General features: G+C 33.3%; 1 pseudogene; it reads left to right on the top strand.

Annotated features, from left to right (window-relative positions):
* The first annotated feature begins 14,109 nt into the window (after positions 1-14,109).
* On the top strand, positions 14,110-14,847 carry LOC124971550 (60S ribosomal protein L19-like; annotated as a pseudogene).
* The last annotated feature ends 6,771 nt before the right edge of the window (positions 14,848-21,618 follow it).

Raw genomic sequence — 21,618 nt, 5'->3', positions numbered from 1 at the left:
TTGTATCTGGAATGTCCCCCAAAAGCTTATGTGTTGAAAGCCTGAAATACCCAATGCAGCAAGGTTCAAAGGTAGGGCTTTTAGGCAGTGATTGGATCATGGGGGCTCTGACCTCATCAATAGACTAAACCATCTGATGCATTAGTTTCTGGATAGCTAAATGGACTACTGAGAGGTGGGATCTGGTTGGAGGAAGTAGGTCACTGGGGGCATGCCCTGGAGGGATCTGTCTTCTATGAAGCTCCTCTCTTTCTAATTGTTTCCTGGCTTCCATGAACTGAGCAGCTCTTTTCCTCAATGCCCTTCCATCATGATGTGTCTGCCTTGGAGTCAGCTAGCCATGGACAGAAACCTCTGAAACCATGAGCCAAAATAAACTTTCCTTCCTTAAAATTGATCTTGTCAGATATTTTGGTCACAATGATGAAAAGTTGAGTAACACAAGCATTATTCACATTATCTCAAACCTGAAAATAATTTAAATGTACATCAATAGATGAATGGATAAACAAAATGTGATATACAATGCGTATATGTATACACACACACAATGAAATATTCAGCCTTAAAAGAGATAAATTCTGATATATGTTGTAACATGTATAAACCTTCAAGACATTATGCTAAGTAAAATAAGTCAGACATAAAAGGACAAGATGATAATTTCACTTATGTGAAATACCTAGAGTAGTGAATTTCATAGAGACAAAAGTAGAATGTCACTTACTGTTGTATGGGGTTAAGGGAGCAGAGAGAGTTATAATTTAATAAGTACAGAATTTCAGTTTGGAAAGATGAAAGTTTTAGAGATGGTGATGATTTTTGCATAATATTAATATGTTAACATCACTGAATTGAATGCACAAAAATGAATAAAATGGTAAATTTTATGGTATGTGTATATACACACACACACACACACACACACACACACATGCACAGACCACTAAACAAATAAAATTGGAAAAAAATACACCCAAGAGTTTTACTCCGTGTGAAAGATGTACCAGAGCTCTATTCCATCTAAATAAAGGAAGGGTATTTACAAAAAGAAAAGGCTAATTACAATAAGTCCTATAGAAAATATTAAAAGCACCCTTCTTCCTAAATCAGCAACAACAATGATATTAAAAAACTAAACTAAAGCTTTATATAACTTGCAGAGGAAAGAATAGTATAGTCTGTGACTTCTGTGTTACATGATTAAACATATTTTCAGAATATTATGGGGGCACATATGTTGGTGTTTTGAAATTTTCTTCTTTCATGAACTATCTAGTGTTATAATTTAACTATTAACTTTGGGCTCATATTCCTCTTTTATTTTTAAGATATGTCAAATAGTACTCCTTTGATATCTATGGGGTTTTTAAAATATTTTTGATGGTACCAAGGATTAAACCCAGGGGCACTTAACCACTAAACCACATCCCCAGCCCTTTTTTATATTTTATTTAGAGACAGGATCTCACTAAGTTGTTTAGGACCTTGCTAATTTGCTGAAACTGGCTTTGAACTCACGATCCTCCTGCCTTAGCCTCTCAAGTGGCTGGGATTACAGGTGTGAGCACCCATGCCAGCCTACATTTATGGTTTTAACTTTTCCAACAATATCTCTTCACTTTCAACTCTCTCTGATTTACCTTTTCCACTATGGTTTGCTCATATCGCAGTGATTAAACTATCCTTCCATGATTGTAATATTATACACTTGTAGTTTCCAGTACTTATCAAGGAGTTTTATGGGATCAGCTGAATTTTAAACCAATGTCACTAAACATTCCATAATTTAATTTGATGAGTGGAAGGGTGATTGTTATGGGTAAAATATGAGGTGTCCCCCAAAATCTCATGTGTGAGAAAATGCAAGAAATTTCAGAGGGGAAATTATTGGATTATGAGAGTCTTAACCTAATCAGTGGCATTAATCCCCTGATATGGATAGTCACAGTAGGCAGGTAGAGAGAGTGGCTGGAGGAGGTGGGCCACTGTGGACTTACCTTTAGGGTCTATATTTTGTCCCTGGTCTGTAGTCTCTCTCTTCTCATTGGTGGTCATGTCCTGAGCTGCTTTACTCCAGCACACCCTTCTGCCATGATATTTTGCTTTAACTCAGGCACAGAGCAGTGCAGTTGGCTATCTACAACTGAGACCTCTGAAAACATGAGCCCCAAATAAACTTTACATCCTTTAAAATTATTCTTGTCAGATATTTTTGTCACAATAGCAAAAAAAAAAAAAAGTTGATTAAAAAAATGACATTAAAACGTATTATAGGCTGGGGAGGTTGAAGCAGGAGAATTGAAAGTTCAAAGCCAGCCTCAGCAATTTGGTGAGGCCCTAAGCAACTCAGTGAGACCCTGTCTCTAAATAAAATACAAAAAAGGGCTGGGGATATAACTCAGTGTCTAAGTGTCCCTGGATTCAATCCCTGGTACAAAAAACAAAACAAAACAAAACAAAAACATTTTTAAAATAAGCCATGGAAATTGATTAATTTTAATTGGACCCAAATGTTATGTTTCAGCTAAGTATTAGTCTAAGGCATGTAGGGAAAAATAAGGAACTGATTTTATTTTTTCTCAATGGACAAACCATTAGTCCTAGTACTTTTTGTTGAAAGCATTCTTTCTCCATTAGTTTAAAGTGCCAAATTTTCATATATTATATTAGCAGGCATGTTTGGATCTGGTCATGTACTTTTGTTTTATTTTGCTGATCATTGCATTACAATATTGGGTAGGGCTACCCCTTTTAATTATCTGTCTCCTTTTCTCCCAATTCATTTTCATTTTAATTTCTTTAGCCTGAGATATTCTTGAGAACAAACATCAAAGTAATTATTTCTGAGTTTTAAAAGTCTATTTTTTATTGATCTTATACTAAGTTTATAGATTAATTTTAAGAGAATTTGTTCACTTTTGCAGCATCAAGCTTTCCCATGTAGAAATATGTTATGCCACTTATTGAACTCTTATTTGATGTTCTTCTTTAAACATTTGTTGCTTTTATAGTAACAATGTGTACATTCTTTCTTCACATAGTCATGAAATAATTCACTTTTTATTGTTATTGTGAATTTTATCATTTTCAAATCGAAATGCAACTGAGTGAAGTGATGCATACCTGTAATCCCAGTGACTCAACAGGCTAAGTCAGGAGGATTGTAAGTTGGAGGCTGGCCTCAGCAACTTTGTGAGACCCTGTCTCAAAATAAAAATAAAAAAGCATTGAGTATGTAGCTCAGTGGTTAAGTGCCCCTGGGTTCAATCCCCAGTACAAAACAAAACAAAACAAAACAAAACAAAAAATCAAAATGCACAAGTAGTTACTGCCATAAAGTATTTTTATTGATTTATTTTTTCATTCATTTATTTTTTCATCCTTCCCACATATATTTAATGCATCTTCTCTATGTACCAAAACAACTAAAATTACATTTATTCATTTCAATTTCTTGATTATTATTTTAATTGTACATACTTATTGAGTGTCATTTGAAAATTTGATACATATATACAATGTGAAATGATAAAAATAGGGTGGTTTCAATTTTTTACTTGCTCAATTGCTGTTTTCCAACTGTAGAATTACTTAACATTAAATTATCATTATTTTTTGCACCTTGTATATGATAATGATATGTATATGATATCATCTGTTAAAACTCCAGTCATGTCTTTTTTCAGCTCATGAAAATTTTCATCTATTATAATTTTGGTTATTTTTTCTGATTTGTTCTTCCTAATTCTGTACATATTGGACTTCTGGTCCACAATCTTCTCTCTTGACATTTGAGCTTCCATTTTCAGCGCAATTAAGAGAATGTGTCTCAAGTTTATTCTTCACATTAATATTTCCTTTGTTAGAAATTTATTTCTGTTTTTCTAACGTTGCTTTTACTTTTGCTATTTAATTGTATTTTTCTTATAATCTTGCTTCAATCTCATCAGCAACCTTTTTTCTATAAATTACTTAGCTACCTCACTATCCAAAATCGATTGCTTTATCTCTTTTGCCTTTAGAACATGTATATTTCTGCGTTTTCTTCAATTGCATAATGAAAGCAATCTAGATGCTTTAAAACTTTTAGAAGATATTATTGAATTATATTTATGCCAAAATGTTTCAGTAATGTGCTCTTCCTGTATAAGATGAATGCCAAGTTCTCTTTTTTCCTGTTCTTTTTCACATTTATAAACTATTCTGATGCAATATCAAACTCACAGAAAATTTGTAAGAACAGTATAAAGAAATATCATGAGCTCTTTATTCAGATTCATCAGATTCATGATTTTAAAAAGTATTTTGCCCCATTTGCTTTATCATTTATTCTTTCTGAATCACTTGAGAGTAAGTTGTAATCATGATGTTCCTTTACTCTCAAATAACTCATTGTATAAGAAAGAAAAGAAACATAGTAAAATTATTAAATTTAGGAAATTTAACTTTTTTATAATATTGTTCTCTAATAATAGCCAATATTCATGTCATCATTTTTTACAGTGTGTCCTTTTCATCTATGTTTTTTAATTATTTTTACAGACTGCATTTTGATTCATTGTACACAAATGGGGTACACCACTTCATTTATATGATTATTCCTTTCCAAAAATATAATTCAAAATTATAACTTACTTTGTCCTGTCTGTTTAATATTCTATATTTTGGAATAGATCTTGAAGTTTTCTTAATATTCTTGACTTTGATATTATACACAGGGTGTTTTGTAAAATGTACCTAAATTTGAAATGTGTTTCTTGATCATAAATTCAGATTATTGATACAGGGTGAGAATGATTCAGAAATTATGTTTTACCCTAGTGAATTTCACAAAGATGAATGTGGATCTTAGTTTATATCAATATCAGTGAAATTCTTACATATACTTAAGTAATTAATACATTTCTAAAGGAGATCTACATTATAGAATATGTGTATTTTACTTATAGGATCACATTATATAAATGACCAGTGGATGGAAAGAAACCATGAAGGAAATAAAGCATTTTTAAATATTAAAAAAAAAATTGGTGATATTAACTTCGATCACCTTAGTTAAGTGGTCCTGCAAAATTTCTCCACTATAATAATTCTATGCTTACACTTAAAATTAATAAGCAATACTTGGAGGTGCTTAGAAACTTTCTAAATATTTTATTTCACATAAATCACTTCACCTATTAGTTTTAACATTCCTTTCTATTTTTCCCATGTTATTTCTTTTGCATTTATTTATTCACATTAAAATTTAAGGTAGAGCTTTTCATTCCTCCTACATATTTATCTACTTATTCACCTATATCAGTATTAATTCCTGGATTCTAAAATATTCAATTACGTATTACTATAACCTTTTAATTTGATGTATTACTGCTTTACTTTTAATCAGTGGAAATTCATTCAAGCTACCTCTTGTGTTGCTTTGATATGTCTACAACATTCTTTCAGTACTTTCTACCTTTCTGGCACAATGAGCCTTTATAGTATCATCTTTTACTATTGCTTCAGACCTGGAATTGACTATTTCTTCAAGGAGGTCTGGATACTTTTAGTGTGGAAGGATATTCATAAATGAAAATCTGATTGTTAGGTTTGCTTATTTCAACTAAGGACTCATCAATGCTATGTATTTTTGGTGGAAAATGCATATGGACATATACAATACAATGCTACTGCTACAGAATTAAAAGAGGAATTTTTCCAATAGCTGTCATTCTCTTCTCTAAAATTAAGAAAGCTGGATCCCATTATCTCCAATATATCTTTTAATTTGCTCAAGCCTAGACCATATAAGAAGCAGTTTCAAAATTACTAATCTATAACATTGCAAAAAGCAAATCTACTAAAAAGAGTCCAATATCTATTTGCAGTTTTTAATTGTGAAGAAAATATCTATAGAAGTGAATATATAGGTTAATTATGTAATTCAATAAATTTAGATGCATATATGTACCTGTAAAAGTATCATCCTAATTTGAATATAGGATATTTATACCACCTCCAAAATTCCTGTTTTAAATTCCTACTCAACATAGGCAAATAATATTCTGAATTTACCATCTAGAGTATGTATGCTTGTTCTTAATCCTAAATCTCTTTAGCATTACCTCTTTGGATATTTTTGTAGTGGTTGCTAGTGAATACAATATACATTCTTAATTTTTAATTGGGCAACATAAAATCAATTTTGTGTCACTTTACAGAAAATATGAGAATTTTAGAACAGGGTAGGTTCACTTAACTACACACCTTTGTTACTGTTAAATATTTCACATCTGAATGCATCCAAAATACACTACACAACTTTTTTGTTTTTTTTTAAATAATTTAAAGAAATTAAAAACGAGAAAGCTAGATTTATACTTGCTCATGCACTTAGCATTTCTCTCATGAATCATTCCTTTGTACAGTTCTGATTCTCCATCTGCTGATGTAACTATACCTTTCGAAGATGTTCTTTTATTATTTCTTTTATTGCAAATTCAATGGTAAAAAATTATGTCAGTTAATCTAAAATATGTTAATTTTGCTTTCATATTTTAGGGGTATTTTCACCAATTATAAAATTCTGTTGACCCTTTTTTATTTTTAGCATTTAAAAACCAGTGTTTTGTCTTTTATCCTTGATTGTTTATAATGAGAAGACAGCCACCATTTCTATTACCTTTTCCCTGACTGTAATGATTATAATCTTTGGCTTTTTTCAAGATTCTCCTTTTGCCTTTAGTTCAGTAGTTTGAACATGATGTATTAATATACAGGTTTCATTGATTTTATTATGATTAGGGTTCACTGAGCTCTTGGATCTCTACACTGATGTTTTTAACCAAATTTGGAAAAATGAAAAATAATTAAATTATTTTCTCCCCTTCCTTTTTTGGGGACTCCATTCTTTCACTATGACTAATTTCATTACCAGTGGATAATTTTCTCAACAGGACTCCCATAGCACAAGAAATAAAAGCAAGAATCAACAACTGGGATAGATTCAAACTATAAAGCTTTCTCTCAGCAAAGGAAACTATCAGCAATGCAAAGAAAGAACCTACAGAGTGGGAGAAAATCTTTGCCAATCATACTTCAGATAGAGCACTAATCTCCAGAATCTATAAAGAACTCAAAAAACTCAACACCAAGACTACAAATAACCCAATCGACAAATGGTCTAAGGAAATGAACAAACACTTCACAGAAGAAGACATACAAACAATCAACAAACATATGGAAAAATGTTCAACATCTCTAGTAATAAGAGAAATGCAAATCAAAACCACCCTAAGATTCCATCTCACCCCAATCAGAATGGCGATTATCAAGAATACAAGCAACAACAGGTGTTGGCGAGGATGTGGGGAAAAAGGTACACTCATACATTGCTGGTGGGGTTGCAAATTAGTGCAGCCACTCTGGAAGGCAGTATGTAGATTCCTTAGAAAACTTGGAATGGAACTACCATTTGACCCAGCTATCCCACTCCTTGGCCTATACCCAAAGGACTTAAAATCAGCATACTACAGAGATACAGCCACATCAATGTTCATTGCTGCTCAATTCACCATAGCCAGATTGTGGAACCAACCTAGATGCCCTTCAGTTGATGAATGGATAAAGAAACTGTGGCATATATATACAATGGAAAATTACTCCACAATGAAGAATGATAAAAATATTGCAATTGCAGGCAAATGGACGAAATTGGAGAATATCATGCTAAGTGAGATAAGCCAATCTCAAAAAACCAAAGGAAGAATGATCTCGCTGATAAGTGGGTGATGATACATAATGGGGCGTGGGAGAGGTTAGTTTTAGGGTTAGAGTTAGGGTTAGGGAGGGGGGCAAGAATGGGGGAAGGAAGGACTGTATAGAAGGAAAAGAGGGATGGGAGGGGTGGGGGGAAGGGGAAAAATAACAGAATGAATCAACCAACATCACCCTATGTAAATTTATGATTACACAAATGGTATGCGTTTACTCCATGTACAAACAGAGAAACAACATGTATCCCATTTGTTTACAATAAAAAAAAAAAAGAAAGGCACTGACATCTTTTTATTTCCTAGGGATTTAATTATCATAGGATATGTTTATTGTATGTACACCCCCCAAAGGCCTGCTTTTGCATAAGATTCGTGGTCATATTTTTCCCTTAATGCTTTACAGAAAGGTACTTTTTAATCATTGAATATTACGTGGTATGATGAAAACAAGCAGGTGATTTTCAAACTCTGTACCATAACAGTTCTTGATGTAAGAACTGCTGTTACAAATGTGAGTGATTTGGGTAAATACATGATGAAAGGATAAAAATATATATGTCTATTTCTCTTTAGTTTTATATTATTTAATGCTGTTCAGAGTGTGAAGTCAGCTCAAATTTACTCCATGTGTTTATGTTACATATTTCTCTCCTGTTATATTTTAATGACTTAAATTTCTCTATATAACCTTAAAATTTTTCAGGGAGTTTAGGTTGATTTACTAGGGAGCCTTTTAGTTTATATACACCTGATTGTTTTCAACTTAGGGGAAATTTTAAGTTATGAATTTGAATGTTTATTTCTGCTGCTTGCTACCTGCCGCCGACCAGCGGGACAAACGACACGTACTCTTCAGAGGTTCATGAAGCAGCTTCTGCTTTATTCGGATAACACCCTCAATATATACGCAGTCTCATGCATATGTAATTGTAATCAGATATGTCCATCCAATCCTATTAAAGGTCAAGCGATCACGAGCTCAAGCATACATGTAAGATATATCTGTCCACGCGCTAAGCGGCTGAACTAATTATCATACAGCCAATGGTAAGCGCTTCCTGTTTTTCTCAAGGCGCATTCAGCACGCCCTTTGGCTCTCTGCCAGTCGCCATCTTTGGATGCATGTAGCGTAACCCTGGGCCCCCGATTTTGCCCACCACATATTTCCAGTTGGTTTAGTTTTTTGTCTAAGAATATCTGATTCTTCAATTGAATATCCATTTTCTGATATCCATATAAATTGCTCATGCTTTCATTTTCATTTATTTGCAGCTTAAGAACTTTTATGACTTTCTATTCATGTTTCATGGAGGACACATTTTCCAACATCTCATTGGTAATTCCATTCAGTTTTTTTGTTTTCATTCACTTTTCTTTTGTGTAAGAAAAAATTTCAGGAGAGTGTGTTTTCTGAGACTTCAGGGGAAGTTGTCATTTCCTTATATCCACATTACTTTTCAGAATCCTTTCAAAGAATTTTTGTTCCTGTTAAACCATCTTGGAATCACAAGAGAGATATAAACATAATGTTTTCCTTAAGAAAGAATGTGGTTTAGCTCAGCCCCATTAATACATCATATACATCAATAGAAGTAGAAAATCAGAATTTTCACATGATATAAATTTTATGTTTTAGAAGGAGCATTTTACATATTTTTATAGCACATCCTTTTTATTGGATACAATACTAAAATACTTGTCTGTTCAACTAAATATATGGACAAATAGTGTACCCATTCTATAATACTAAGTGAATTTTTTTAAACAATGGATGGAAAAGGTTGTCGTGCTAGATCATATTCTAATATATACTATGTTAAAATAATTTATCTGCTTCAACTGTTTAAGCATCCTATGACACTCTAAGCCTATGAACCATCTGAAAAAAATTAAATTCCCAGCACACACCACAGATGGTCCTTTGGCCTTTACCTATTTTACATCAACCCCCAATTCTTTTTGGTGCCTGTATGTTCTAATATGTAGTGTACTACTATTATCCACTTTGCTTCAAGACCTTTGTGGAGGTGACAGAGGGATTACTGTATTTCTCTGAATGTAAAGGAAAAATATAGTCCAAGGGCAAGGTATATTTCTGGGAATAATACTGTAATGGTTTTTCAAAAATAATACCCAAGCCAAAGTGGGCTGATTGTCCAGTTTTCTGGTTAATAAAATCCTGACTGTATCTATTTTGTTGGCAGAGTTGCTCGCATATTGTTCATTACGGAACTTCTTTCAGCTCTGTTTTTCTTGTTAAAAGGATGTATTCCTTACCAATTCTACCAATAAGTAGTATATCAGTCTTATTATTTTTTTCTTATTATTTTTAACTCCCTTTCTGCTTCACAAGTATTATAAGGAAGTTGAAAGAGTGATCTCAAGACACCTATTTAAAAACTTGGAAAATTATGATCAAGTTATTAAATAAAATATAACATTTCCTTTTCCCCCTTCTTCTAGAATCACAACACAGTGTTGTTTTTCAACCACGAACTTTAGTGGAAATCTTAATGTTTTATTAATAGTTTGTTTCTCTGAAATGTACCATACAATTTTGAGTAACTTTTTTCATTTCTGAAACCAGTTACACATTTGTTATATTTTCTTCAGTTTAAATTGAGATTAACCCATCTTAATATTTTAAGAGAAATGGGTTATGAGAAATATGAAAATGAGGTGTGAGGAAAGATTCTTATTTTGATCTTAAAGTTTGCTTCCATGATCTGAATCTCTTTCCCAAGAAAAGAAGTTTTCACATTAGTCAATCAAATTTTACTGAGCTCTTAGTTCTTAAAATGATTTTAGGCATTTCAATGGAATAGAAGATTAGGCATCAAATTTTTATTAGTACAGAGTCCTATAAACTCATTAGCACTTGCTTTAATTTTTCTACCACTCCTGAATTATGCGACTTCATATATCAGCTCAGCTGAATTTGGGAAAGAGTAAGCTAATATGCTTCAGTTACATATTGATCATCCATCACTTATTCATTATCTTCATAGTTCCTTACAAAGAAACCATCATGAACAGTTACTGATTGATATGGTAGAAATTCAAACAAGAAATACTGCATTTGTCCTGATCTGGCTAGGGGCTCACATTTTAGTGGAAAAACAGAAATGAAAATTAGTGATTATAATTATTTTTAACATGAATAAACACCTATTGAGGTAAAGAGGAAGAAGCGATTAATTTATTTTTGTATACTTGTTGAGAGCGAGAACCATCTCTCTCTTGTTCAGTTATTATCCAAAGTGAACAAGGTCCTGTCACATTGGTAAGCATTCAAGAGATACTTGTTTAATAAATAAAAGTTATTTAGAAAAGCTTCACTATGCTTTTGATGCTATGCTTTTTTACCTTACAAATTCTTGTCAAGTTCCAATCCTGTATTAGATACTTTACTTCATGAAAGTTTTGGGGAAAGGACCAGTATTGCATTTAATGGCTATTGTGGAGTTTAGCAATTCCCAATTTACTAGAATCAAGACTTTGCTCATTTATGTATTTATTTATTTATTGCTGGAGATCCAGCTAGGTAGACACATGCCACCCAGGCATTCCAACATCAAACTCCTCTTTTACAGTTGTGCAAATACTCTGGGTATAAATAATAAGTCTTTTTAATGTTGTGAAGACTTCTGACCAAATGTTTGTCATTAGCTTACCACTAAAAATCATTTTTTATCTATTACCTGCTGCCTGTAATTTTTGTTGTAATTCTATTGACTAGTATATGCAATTCTAAATTCTATTTTCTCGTTTGAAGGGTCTCAAGACTTTATTAGCAGTAGCAAGTTGGATATTTTCCCATAAGAATTGGCTCTAACGAATGAGTTCTGAAATTTTTCAATAATCAGTAGATGGTATAAAAATAAAAATCAACCAAACAAACAAACAAAAAAGTAAGGTATAGACAGTGAGACTGATTCAAATGGCTAGCCATGCTTCTGTTTCCACTGTTGTCATTGTAGCACAAAAAATTCAAATAGAAATTCTTACCTTAGTTGAGAATTGCACTCAGTTTTTAGCTGCCCTTTCTTGACAGCTATTTTACAATGTATTTTTTCAAAAGAATATATTACAAAAGAGCATGCCCTTATAAACTTTCCATGTATGCTTTCTAAGTGCCTATCATATCTGTTGTAGTCCAAAAGGTTGTTGTGTATATCCTGAATATGATAATTGTCAGGTCCATGGTCATGCAAAATTAAATATGTAACTTTGAAAGGTAAGCTGTGTAAGTGACAAAAAATGTGATTGTGTTGACTTTGTGACTCATTTTATTTGGTTCATGAATTCATATTCACTTATTCAATCTTTCAAATTTTTTCAAGCACTACCTATCAGTTTAAAAAAAAAGAATCACTAGTTAGGGTCAAAGTAATTGTACCAATATTTAAAATGTGCAAGACACCATATTTCAGTCACTGATATGATCATTTATGAGTAACCTATTACAATTTGTTAATGCAGAAGTGACCTTTTTCTTGTAAGCAAAGGGCACATTTTACAGCTTTCTGAACATGTCTTATCTACTTAGAAGGCTTTAGAAAAAAGTAAGATGTGGTGACATTTAGTTTTATTCTAGTTCATTGCCATTAACCTCATGCTGCTGACTTTTAGATAGTTGTATATGGTCTTTCATCAAGACAGAAAAAAATGAAAACTTCTCTGTATGTCATGGACCCTTGTTAAAGAATGAAGGTAATAATAAAAGAAGTGAAGAGTTTAATAACTTCTATTAGTGATCTAGTGAAGCTCTTAAAGATCCCAAGAAATACCCAAATAATCAAGGGAGGGATGCTTGAGAAGGTTTTCATCAAACTCTAGTCTTTATGAAAACCTCATCACTCCAACAACTGGCATTGCCTTTGAGCAGCAATCACTTACAAGCTCCATTGCCACATACTTAAATTCACATGAACAGTAGAAAGATCACAAAATAGAAAATGATTCTGATTTTGAGTTTCTTCCCAATGTTGCGATTTCATTCAGAATGCAATTTCATTCCCAACTCTGCCAGGTCATTTACTATACTCAGTGCCTGGCCTTGCACCCTGTGGATCAATTCAGCTATGAAGTTAACAAAGTATGGAAGTTTCCTATGAGCATATATTCAACCATGCATTTGCTATCCTTTTCTCTGCAGTGTGTTTAATGGATTTGGACATAAAATCTAAGGCATTTCACAGGCTGTTTGGTATGTATGGGATATTGCAGTTCAGAATGAGGTTTTCATTTCAGTTAATTTAATGTTTGGAGTCTGTCAGATACACTGAGAGATGGGTAGTTATACTATGTGTGCAACAAAAGGATCAGATCTTCCTTTCTCCTCCCCTCTGGTTAGCCTTCCTTGAATGTTTCATTAAACTGATAAATGATTTCCAACAGGGAACATTAGAAATGTTCCAGACATTGGAGAACAAAAAGAGAAGGAGAAAACTGAAATTAAAGTTACGATTTCACAGAGAACCTTCTATTGTAAACTGGAACCTACCTCAGTCTTACTAATTTTTATTTTGTTATTATAATTTTCTTTTCACTTTGTTTATGATTACCTCTCATACTTCAAATATTTCAAAACCTTGTACTAATTGCAAATACCAAAGAAGCAAAAGTAAATAGAACCCAATGTAGTGAGAAAAATTCACTTTCATCTATATTAATGTTAATGTTTTATATTTCCCAATTATCCAAGCATGGGAGAGGATTATAAAATAAAAATTACCCTTTGAAAAAGCATATTTCATTCAATTAGAATAATTTAGAAGGGCTGAGGTGTGGCTCAGTGGTAGAGTGCTTGCCTAGAATGTGTGAGGCATTGGGTTTGATTCTCAGCACCGCATAAAAAATAAATAAAAAAAGGTTCATTCACAACTAATATATATATATATATATATATATATGTTAAAAAAGAATAATTTAGAACAAAAATCTTTGTAAAAATTTTCTTCATGTTCCTAAATGATTTTTCCTTTGATAGTTATTGTCAAATTTTGTGTTTTAAATCAACTAATTTTTAATTTCCAACATTAGATAAAGTTAAACTCATATTCTTTTGTCCAGAAATATTTGCTTTTTCATGCACCTTTCCTTTGCTTGATATGATTTTTTTAAAAAGAGATAGATGAATGACAATAAATATATATCAAAATATGAATTATGATATTTTCAAATAAACAGCAATTTGATTACATAGCTGTTCAAATCTATATGCAAACTTTGTATTTAGAGGCAAAAATAATATGGCAAACCATAATCTTTTTCTAGCATATTTGATTAATAATTTACACATTTATAGTCTTTCATAAGCTTTTCCTTTGTTGTCACAGCCACAAACATGAGTATGCACAAGCTTCAGAAGAGCCTTGCCTCAGTGTCCTCCACTGTGGCCAAAAGGTCTGGTTAGATCTCAGTGAGACAAATGAAATAGCCAATGCCAACTTTTGGCAGCAGATCTGGAAGCTGATGAAAGATGAGCTGGTCATCCACAAGCCTGTGATTATTCATTCCCAGAAAAGCACCTTGGCTTCCCAGAAGGGCAGGTACATGGACAGAGGCAAGAAAAGGGTGTGCCAAAGGGCTGGGATTGTGGCTCAGTGGTAGAGTGCTTTCCTGGCATGTGTGAGGCGCTGGGTTCAATTCTCAGCACCACATAGAAATGAATAAATAAAATAAAGGTATTGCATCCATCTACAAATGAAAAAACGGGGAGAGTGCCAATCCTTAAATGCCGGAGAAAGCAATCTAAATAAGGAGAATGAGGATTCTTCACAGGCTGCTCAGGAAATACTGTGGATCTAAGAAGATTGATTGTCACATGTGTCACAGCTTATACCTTGATGGTGAAGGGGAATGTGTTAAAAAAACAAGCAGATTGTCATGAAACACAACTATGAGCTGAACACAGAGAAGACCAACAGGAAGCTTCTGACTGACCACGCAAAGACGCGTAGGTCTAGGATCAGGGAGGCAGGATAAGTACCATGAGGAGCATCTCCAGGCCAAAGAGATCATCAGGACTGTCAAGGAAGAAGATACCAAAAATAAAGCTCTCCACTCACGTCTGAACAAGTGACCTCTGTGATTATGTAGATCGGCCATTGAAATAAAACAAGGTTTTATCCATTGCAAAATAAATAAACAAAAATAATAAAGCACATCACAAGTTTATTTTCTTAGGAAGAAAAATCAGAAACTGTAACAATAAAACATTAAACATTAAACCCCGTTAAACCATGTTTCATTGTTCATGTTACATTGGGGGAGTGTTTGAATACCCTCAGATCAAAAAATTAGCATTCATTATCTTTCTGTTTTATGTAGCTCCATATTATAAAATATGCATAATCCAGAGGATTTTATTATTAGATTTTATTATTTTATTATTTTATTATTATTGCTATAGCGTTGGGAAAGACATGTTTAAGTCTCTGAATTAAAAAATGGCACATTATAATCAAGTCAACTATGGTATTTTCTGATTCAGATGTAAATTACGTTCTCTTCAAACTGATTCTTTGGCTTCAGTTTTTCTCATACAAAAATATGTGAGTAGAATGAAAGGCACTCAAAGCAAAGTGTTAGCTTACAAATGCTATCATGAAAAAGATAAGGGACAATTTAGGAGCTGCAGTTAACATGGGAGTAATAGGTTCTCTCTGCTTGTAAAAATAAATAAGTTAATCCATTTTTATCTCTGTATAGAAGTTAATCAAGACAAAGTTTCTAAATTCAAATTTCAATGCTTTTCTTTAGAGATCAGTAAACATTTCACAGAAAAGGTGGTTGATACATTTTAGTTTTTTCACTTTTTTCTTTATATATGAATTCTTATGTCTCTCTCTTTCCTAATCCAATAGCCATGTTTTTTACACAGAAAGAATTCAACAAATATATGGTGAGTGGTTGATTTTCTACAGTGAAAAGTACTGGTTAAATTTCATCTAATGATTCATTGAAACAGTTTCTCTCATTGGAAGAAAGCAGACAACATAACTAAAAGAAGAATGAAAACTTCCACGCTAATAGATGGTTAGTATTATCAAAATATACAGAAAGTCTATACCTATTTAATAGTATCTTAAAATCCAAGATTATTGTGGTAGTGGGAGATATGTTTACTCAGAAGAAAGTAAATATTCTGAAATATGTAGTTTATTTTCCAAGTTTCCCCTATTGTCTAACCAATCCACCAAAATGCCTCATTGCATGTATATTAACTCTTGTCTGATCAACAAAGACGAAACCAGAAAAGAAAACACTGAACATTTAAAGCAGATGGACTTTGATGTAGGTTATTTTTTCCCCCAGTTGATGAAAGAGCTGAAAAGCCAATGAGAGGCAGTGATGTAACCAACATATTGGCAGTAGCAGGAATCCTCTGCCAGTTCTACGGCAGAGAGATGTCACATACTTTTGCTAAATGAAAGCTAAACTATGGCAGAACTATCTGGCCATCTGGCAGTGACTGAAGTCACAATAGATAATCAACTACTTGTCCTACCCTCCAATCTCTCACTATAACTCCTCTTATGTTGAAGTCAACAGACAGGGGACTGAGAAACAATCCAAAGTGGTCAAGCCACCTTCTAAACAGAACAAAGTAGAGTAAGAGTGAAGAATGAATATATAGGCAAACCGGTTGAGGACAAGTAGGAAAGAATATGGAAAATATGGAAAGAATATAGAAAATACAGAACAGGCTACTCTATATACACACAAGAAGTCCCATGAAAATAGCTCTATCAATGTATGGAAGTTGGTTGACTTATTGTATTCACAGCACATATTACAGTAAAAGGTGAGAAGAACTTTGCTGCAATGTTTCTGAGAATAAGCACTGAAACACTGAGAAAGAGTACCAGACAAGGGAGATCTAATTCAGCTTTTATTTCATCTTTATTTAGTCTAACATTCATATAAATGGATAGGAGTTGTATCCGTGTGTGTGTGTGTGAACCTACTATTTTCCTTGATAAGGTTACCTTGTAGTGTGATTTTGATGATGGATATGTGCATAAATTATTTATTTGGATGATCAGCTAAGATTTTAGGTTTCCAAAAAAGTAGCCTAAAAATATTTGGTTATATTCCCAGTCTTTGATCCCTATTTCACAAACATCTGTCATTTTATACATGTTCTCTAGTGTTTCTCAACTAGATAATTCATTAGAGAGAATTATGCATATATGCACCACACCTTTATGTAATTGCAATAAGAGAACATATCAATCAAACATGTGAACATATATAATTCATATGTGAATAACGCACTAAAGACTGAAAATTTTAAATGGATCTCATGATCCCTCCAACAAGTAAACACATAATAATTATATACATTTCTTGTAAGTAACAAGATTATTAGCAATTTTATTCATTAAGAATCCATGTAATTTTCCCTAGGATAATTAATAAGTTCAAGATTCAGCATGAGGTTAGCTGGAAAGAATACAATAATGATAATTAAGTATCAACATTTTGGGATTTAGAAATATAGGGACATTGTGAATGGATAGAAAAAAAATGAATCTAATTTTTTATTACACTCTCACCCTTTCTATTTTCTAGAACTTCTGTATAGTCTTTTCTTATCCCATTAACAGCCACATTCTACATCCCTCTGCATCCTCTTTGTCCTCCATTAGAAACTACAGACCTTATTGCAAACCTGTTTGTTTTCCTGAAGATAATATTGGAACTCATTTTGTTTATTATGACAATTTTGTTATTGTCCCCATAGGGGCTATTTGGTCTAGGATTGCATAGTGTCTGATTTGGCCACTGCTAATATTGATCTCCCCTTAAAGAAAGGGTTTTGGAAATCTATAGGGCTACTGTAAGCCTGTAGGGGGAAATCTGCAATATCCCAGATCTGTACTGCTAAAGAGGAAGATACATGAACAACACGAAAAAACAGGGAAGAAAATGATCTAAACAAATCTAGATTCTATATTAATAGAATCCAATGACAGTATGTTAGAAGAAATGTCAGGAAAGGACTTCAGATTATACATGATTAAGATGATTCATGAAGCAAAGGATGAGATAAGAGAGCAAATGCAGGCAATGAATGATAATACCAATAAGCTGAAAGAACACCTGCAGGAAGCAAAAGATTGTTTCAACAAAGAGATAGAGATTCTCAAAAAAAAACCAAATGGAAATCCTTGAAATGAAGGAGACAATAAACCAAATAAAAAACTCAATGGAAAGCATCACCAAAAGACTAGACCACATGGAAGACAGAACCTCAGACAATGAAGACAAAATATTTAATCTTGAAAATAAAGTTGCCCAAACAGAGAAGATGGTAAGAAATCATGAACAGAATCTCCAAGAACTATGGGACATCATGAAAAGGCCAAATTTAAGAATTATTGGGATTGAGGAAGGCACAGAGACACAAACCAAAGGAATGAACAACCTATTCAATGAAATAATATCAGAAAATTTCCCAAACCTGAAGAATGAAATGGAAAATCAAATACAAGAGGCTTACAGAACACTAAATGCACAGAATCACAACAGATCCACACCAAGGCACATTATAATGAAAATGGCTAACATTCAAAATAAAGATAGGATTTTGAAGGCCGCGAGAGAAAAGCATCAGATTACATATAGGGGGAGACCAATAGGGATAGCAGCCCACTTCTCAACCTAGACTCTAAAAGCTAGAAGGGCCAGGACCAACATATTTCAAGCTCTGAAAGAACATGGTTGCCAACCAAGAATCCTATATCCAGCAAAACTAACCTTCAGATTTGAAGATGAAATAAAATCCTTCCATGATAAACAAAAGTTAAAAGAATTTACAAATAGAAAGCCTGCACTACAGAATGTTCTTAACAAAATATTCCATGAGGAGGAAATGAAAAACAACAATGGAGGTCAGCAAAGGGAGGAACTACCTTAGAGAAAAACCACTCAAAGGAGAAACCAAGCCAACTTAAAAACCAAAAATAAGCCAAATGACTGGGAATACAAATCATATCTCAATAATAACCCTGACCATTAATGGCCTAAACTCATCAATCTAAAGACATAGACTGGCAGAATGGATTAAAAAGAAAGACCCAACAATATGCTGCCTGCAAGAGACTCATCTCATAGAAAAAGACATCCACAGACTAAAGGTGAAAGAATGGGAAAAACCTACCACGCACATGGACTCAGTAAAAAAGCGGGGGTTTCCATCCTTATATCAGATAAAGTGGACTTCAAACCAAAGTTATTCAGAAGGGATAAAGAAGGACATTTCATATTGCTTAAGGGAACCATAAATCAGGAAGACATGATAGTAAATATTTATGCCCCAAACAATGGTGCATCCTTGTACATCAAACGAATCCTTCTCAATTTTAAGAATCACATAGACCACAACACAATAATTCTGGGTGACTTTAACGCACCGCTGTCACCATTAGATAGATCTTCCAAACAAAATCCAACCAAAGAAACCATAGATCTCAATAACACAATCAATAACCTAGACTTAATAGACATATATAAAATATTCCATCCATCAACGAGTGGATACACTTTCTTCTCAGCAGCACATGGAACCTTCTCAAAAATAGACCATGTGTTATACCACAAAGCAGCTCTTAGAAAATGCCAAAAAATTGAGATACTGCCTTCTGTTCTATCAGATCATAATGGACTGAGAGTAGAAATCAATGACAAAATAAAAAGGATAAATTACTCCAACACTTGGAAACTAAATAATATGTTATTGAATGAAACATGGATAACAAAAAACATCAGGGAGGAGATTAAAAAATTCTTAGAGGTCAATGAGAACAATGATACAACATATCAAAATCTCTGAAACACTATGAAAGTGGTACTAAGAGGAAAATTCATTGCATGGAGTGCATTCCAGAAAAGATTGAAAAGTCGACAACCAAATGACCTAACATTACAGCTCAAAGTCCTAGAAACAGAAGAACAGAATAACAGCAAAAGTAGTAGAAGACAGGAAATAATTAAAATTAGAGCTGAAATCAATGAAATTGAAACAAAAGAAACAATTCAAAAAAATTGATAAAAAAAAGTTGGTTCTTTGAGAAAGTTAGCAAAATAGACAAACCCTTAGCCACACTAACAAAGAGAAGGAGAGAGAAGACTCAAATTACTAAAATACATGATGCAAAAGGAAATATCATGACAGACACCACTGAGATACAGAACATAATGAGAAGCTACTTTGAAAATCTGTATTCCAACAAAATAGAAACTGCCGAAGACATTGACAAATTTCTAGAGACATATGCTCCTCCCAAACTGAACCAGGAAGACATACACGATTTAAACAGATCAATATCAAGCAGTGAAATAGAAGTAGCCATTAAAAATATACCATCCAAGAAAAGCCCAGGACCAGACAGATTCTCAGCCAAGTTCTACAAGACCTTCAAAGAAGAACTCATTCCAATACTTCTCAAAGTATTCCAGGAAATAGAAAAGGAGGGTACCCTACCGAACTCATTCTATGAAGCTACTATCACCCTCATACCCAAACCAGGAAAAGACGCATCAAGGAAAGAAAATTTTAGACCAATATCCTTGATGCAAAGATCCTTAACAAAATATTGGCAAACCGCATCCAAAAACATATTAAGAAAATTGTGCACCATGATCAAGTGGGGTTCGTCCCTGGAATGCAAGGATGGTTCAACATTCATAAATCAATAAACGTAATCCAACATGTCAATAGACTTAAGGATAAGAATCATATGGTTATTACAGTTGACGCAGAAAAAGCGTTCGAAAAAATGCAACACCCCTTCATGCTCAAAACACTAGAAAAAATAGGGATAGTAGGAACATACCTGAACTTTATAAAGGCTATTTTTGCTAAGTCCATGGCCAACATCATTCTTAATGGAGAAAAACTGAAACCATTCCCTTTAAAAATGGGAACAAGACAGGGATGTCCTCTTTCACCACTTCTATTCAACATTGTCCTCAAAACTCTAGCCAGAGCAATTAGGCAGACTAAAGAAATTAAATGGATATGAACAGGAAAAGAGGAACTTAAACTGTAACTATTTGCAGATGACATGATTCTATATTTAGAGGATCCAAAAACCTCCTCCAGAAACTTCTAGACCTCATCAATGAATTCAGCAAAATAGCAGGCTATAAAATCAACACACATAAATCTAAAGCATTTTTATACGCAAGCAATGAAACAGCTGAAAGGGAAATGAGGAAAACAACTCCATTTGCAATAGCCTCAAAAAAAAAATAAAATACTTGGGAATCAATCTAACCAAAGAGGTAAAAGATTCTACAATGAAAACTACAAAACATTGAAGAAAGAAATTAAGGAAGACCTTAGAAGATGGAAAGATCTCCCATGTTCTTGGATAGGCAGAATTAATAGTCAAAATGGCCACACTACCAAAAGTGCTATACAGATTCAATGCAATTCCAATTAAAATCCCAATGACGTACCTTATAGAAATAGAGCAAGCAATCATGAAATTCATCTGGAAGAAAAAGAAACCCAGAATAGCTAAAGCAATCCTTAGCAGGAAGAATGAAACAGGGGGTATCACAATACCAGAACTTCAACCATACTACAAAGCAATAGTAACAAAAACAGCATGGTATTGGCAACAAAATAGACAGGTAGATCAATGGTACAGAATACAGGACACGGACATAAACCCAAATACGTACAATTTTCTAATACTAGACCAAAAATATGCAATGGAGAAAAGATAGCCTCTTCAACAAATGGTGCTGGGAAAACTGGAAATCCATATGCAACAGAATGAAACTAAACCCATATCTCTCACCCTGCACAAAACTCAACTCACAATGGATCAAGGAC

This window comes from Sciurus carolinensis, chromosome X, assembly GCF_902686445.1.
Source record: "Sciurus carolinensis chromosome X, mSciCar1.2, whole genome shotgun sequence".
NCBI classification, from domain to species: domain Eukaryota; kingdom Metazoa; phylum Chordata; class Mammalia; order Rodentia; family Sciuridae; genus Sciurus; species Sciurus carolinensis.
The sequence above is the reverse complement of the archived record's forward strand: the minus strand, read 5'-3'. Positions and strand labels throughout refer to the sequence as shown.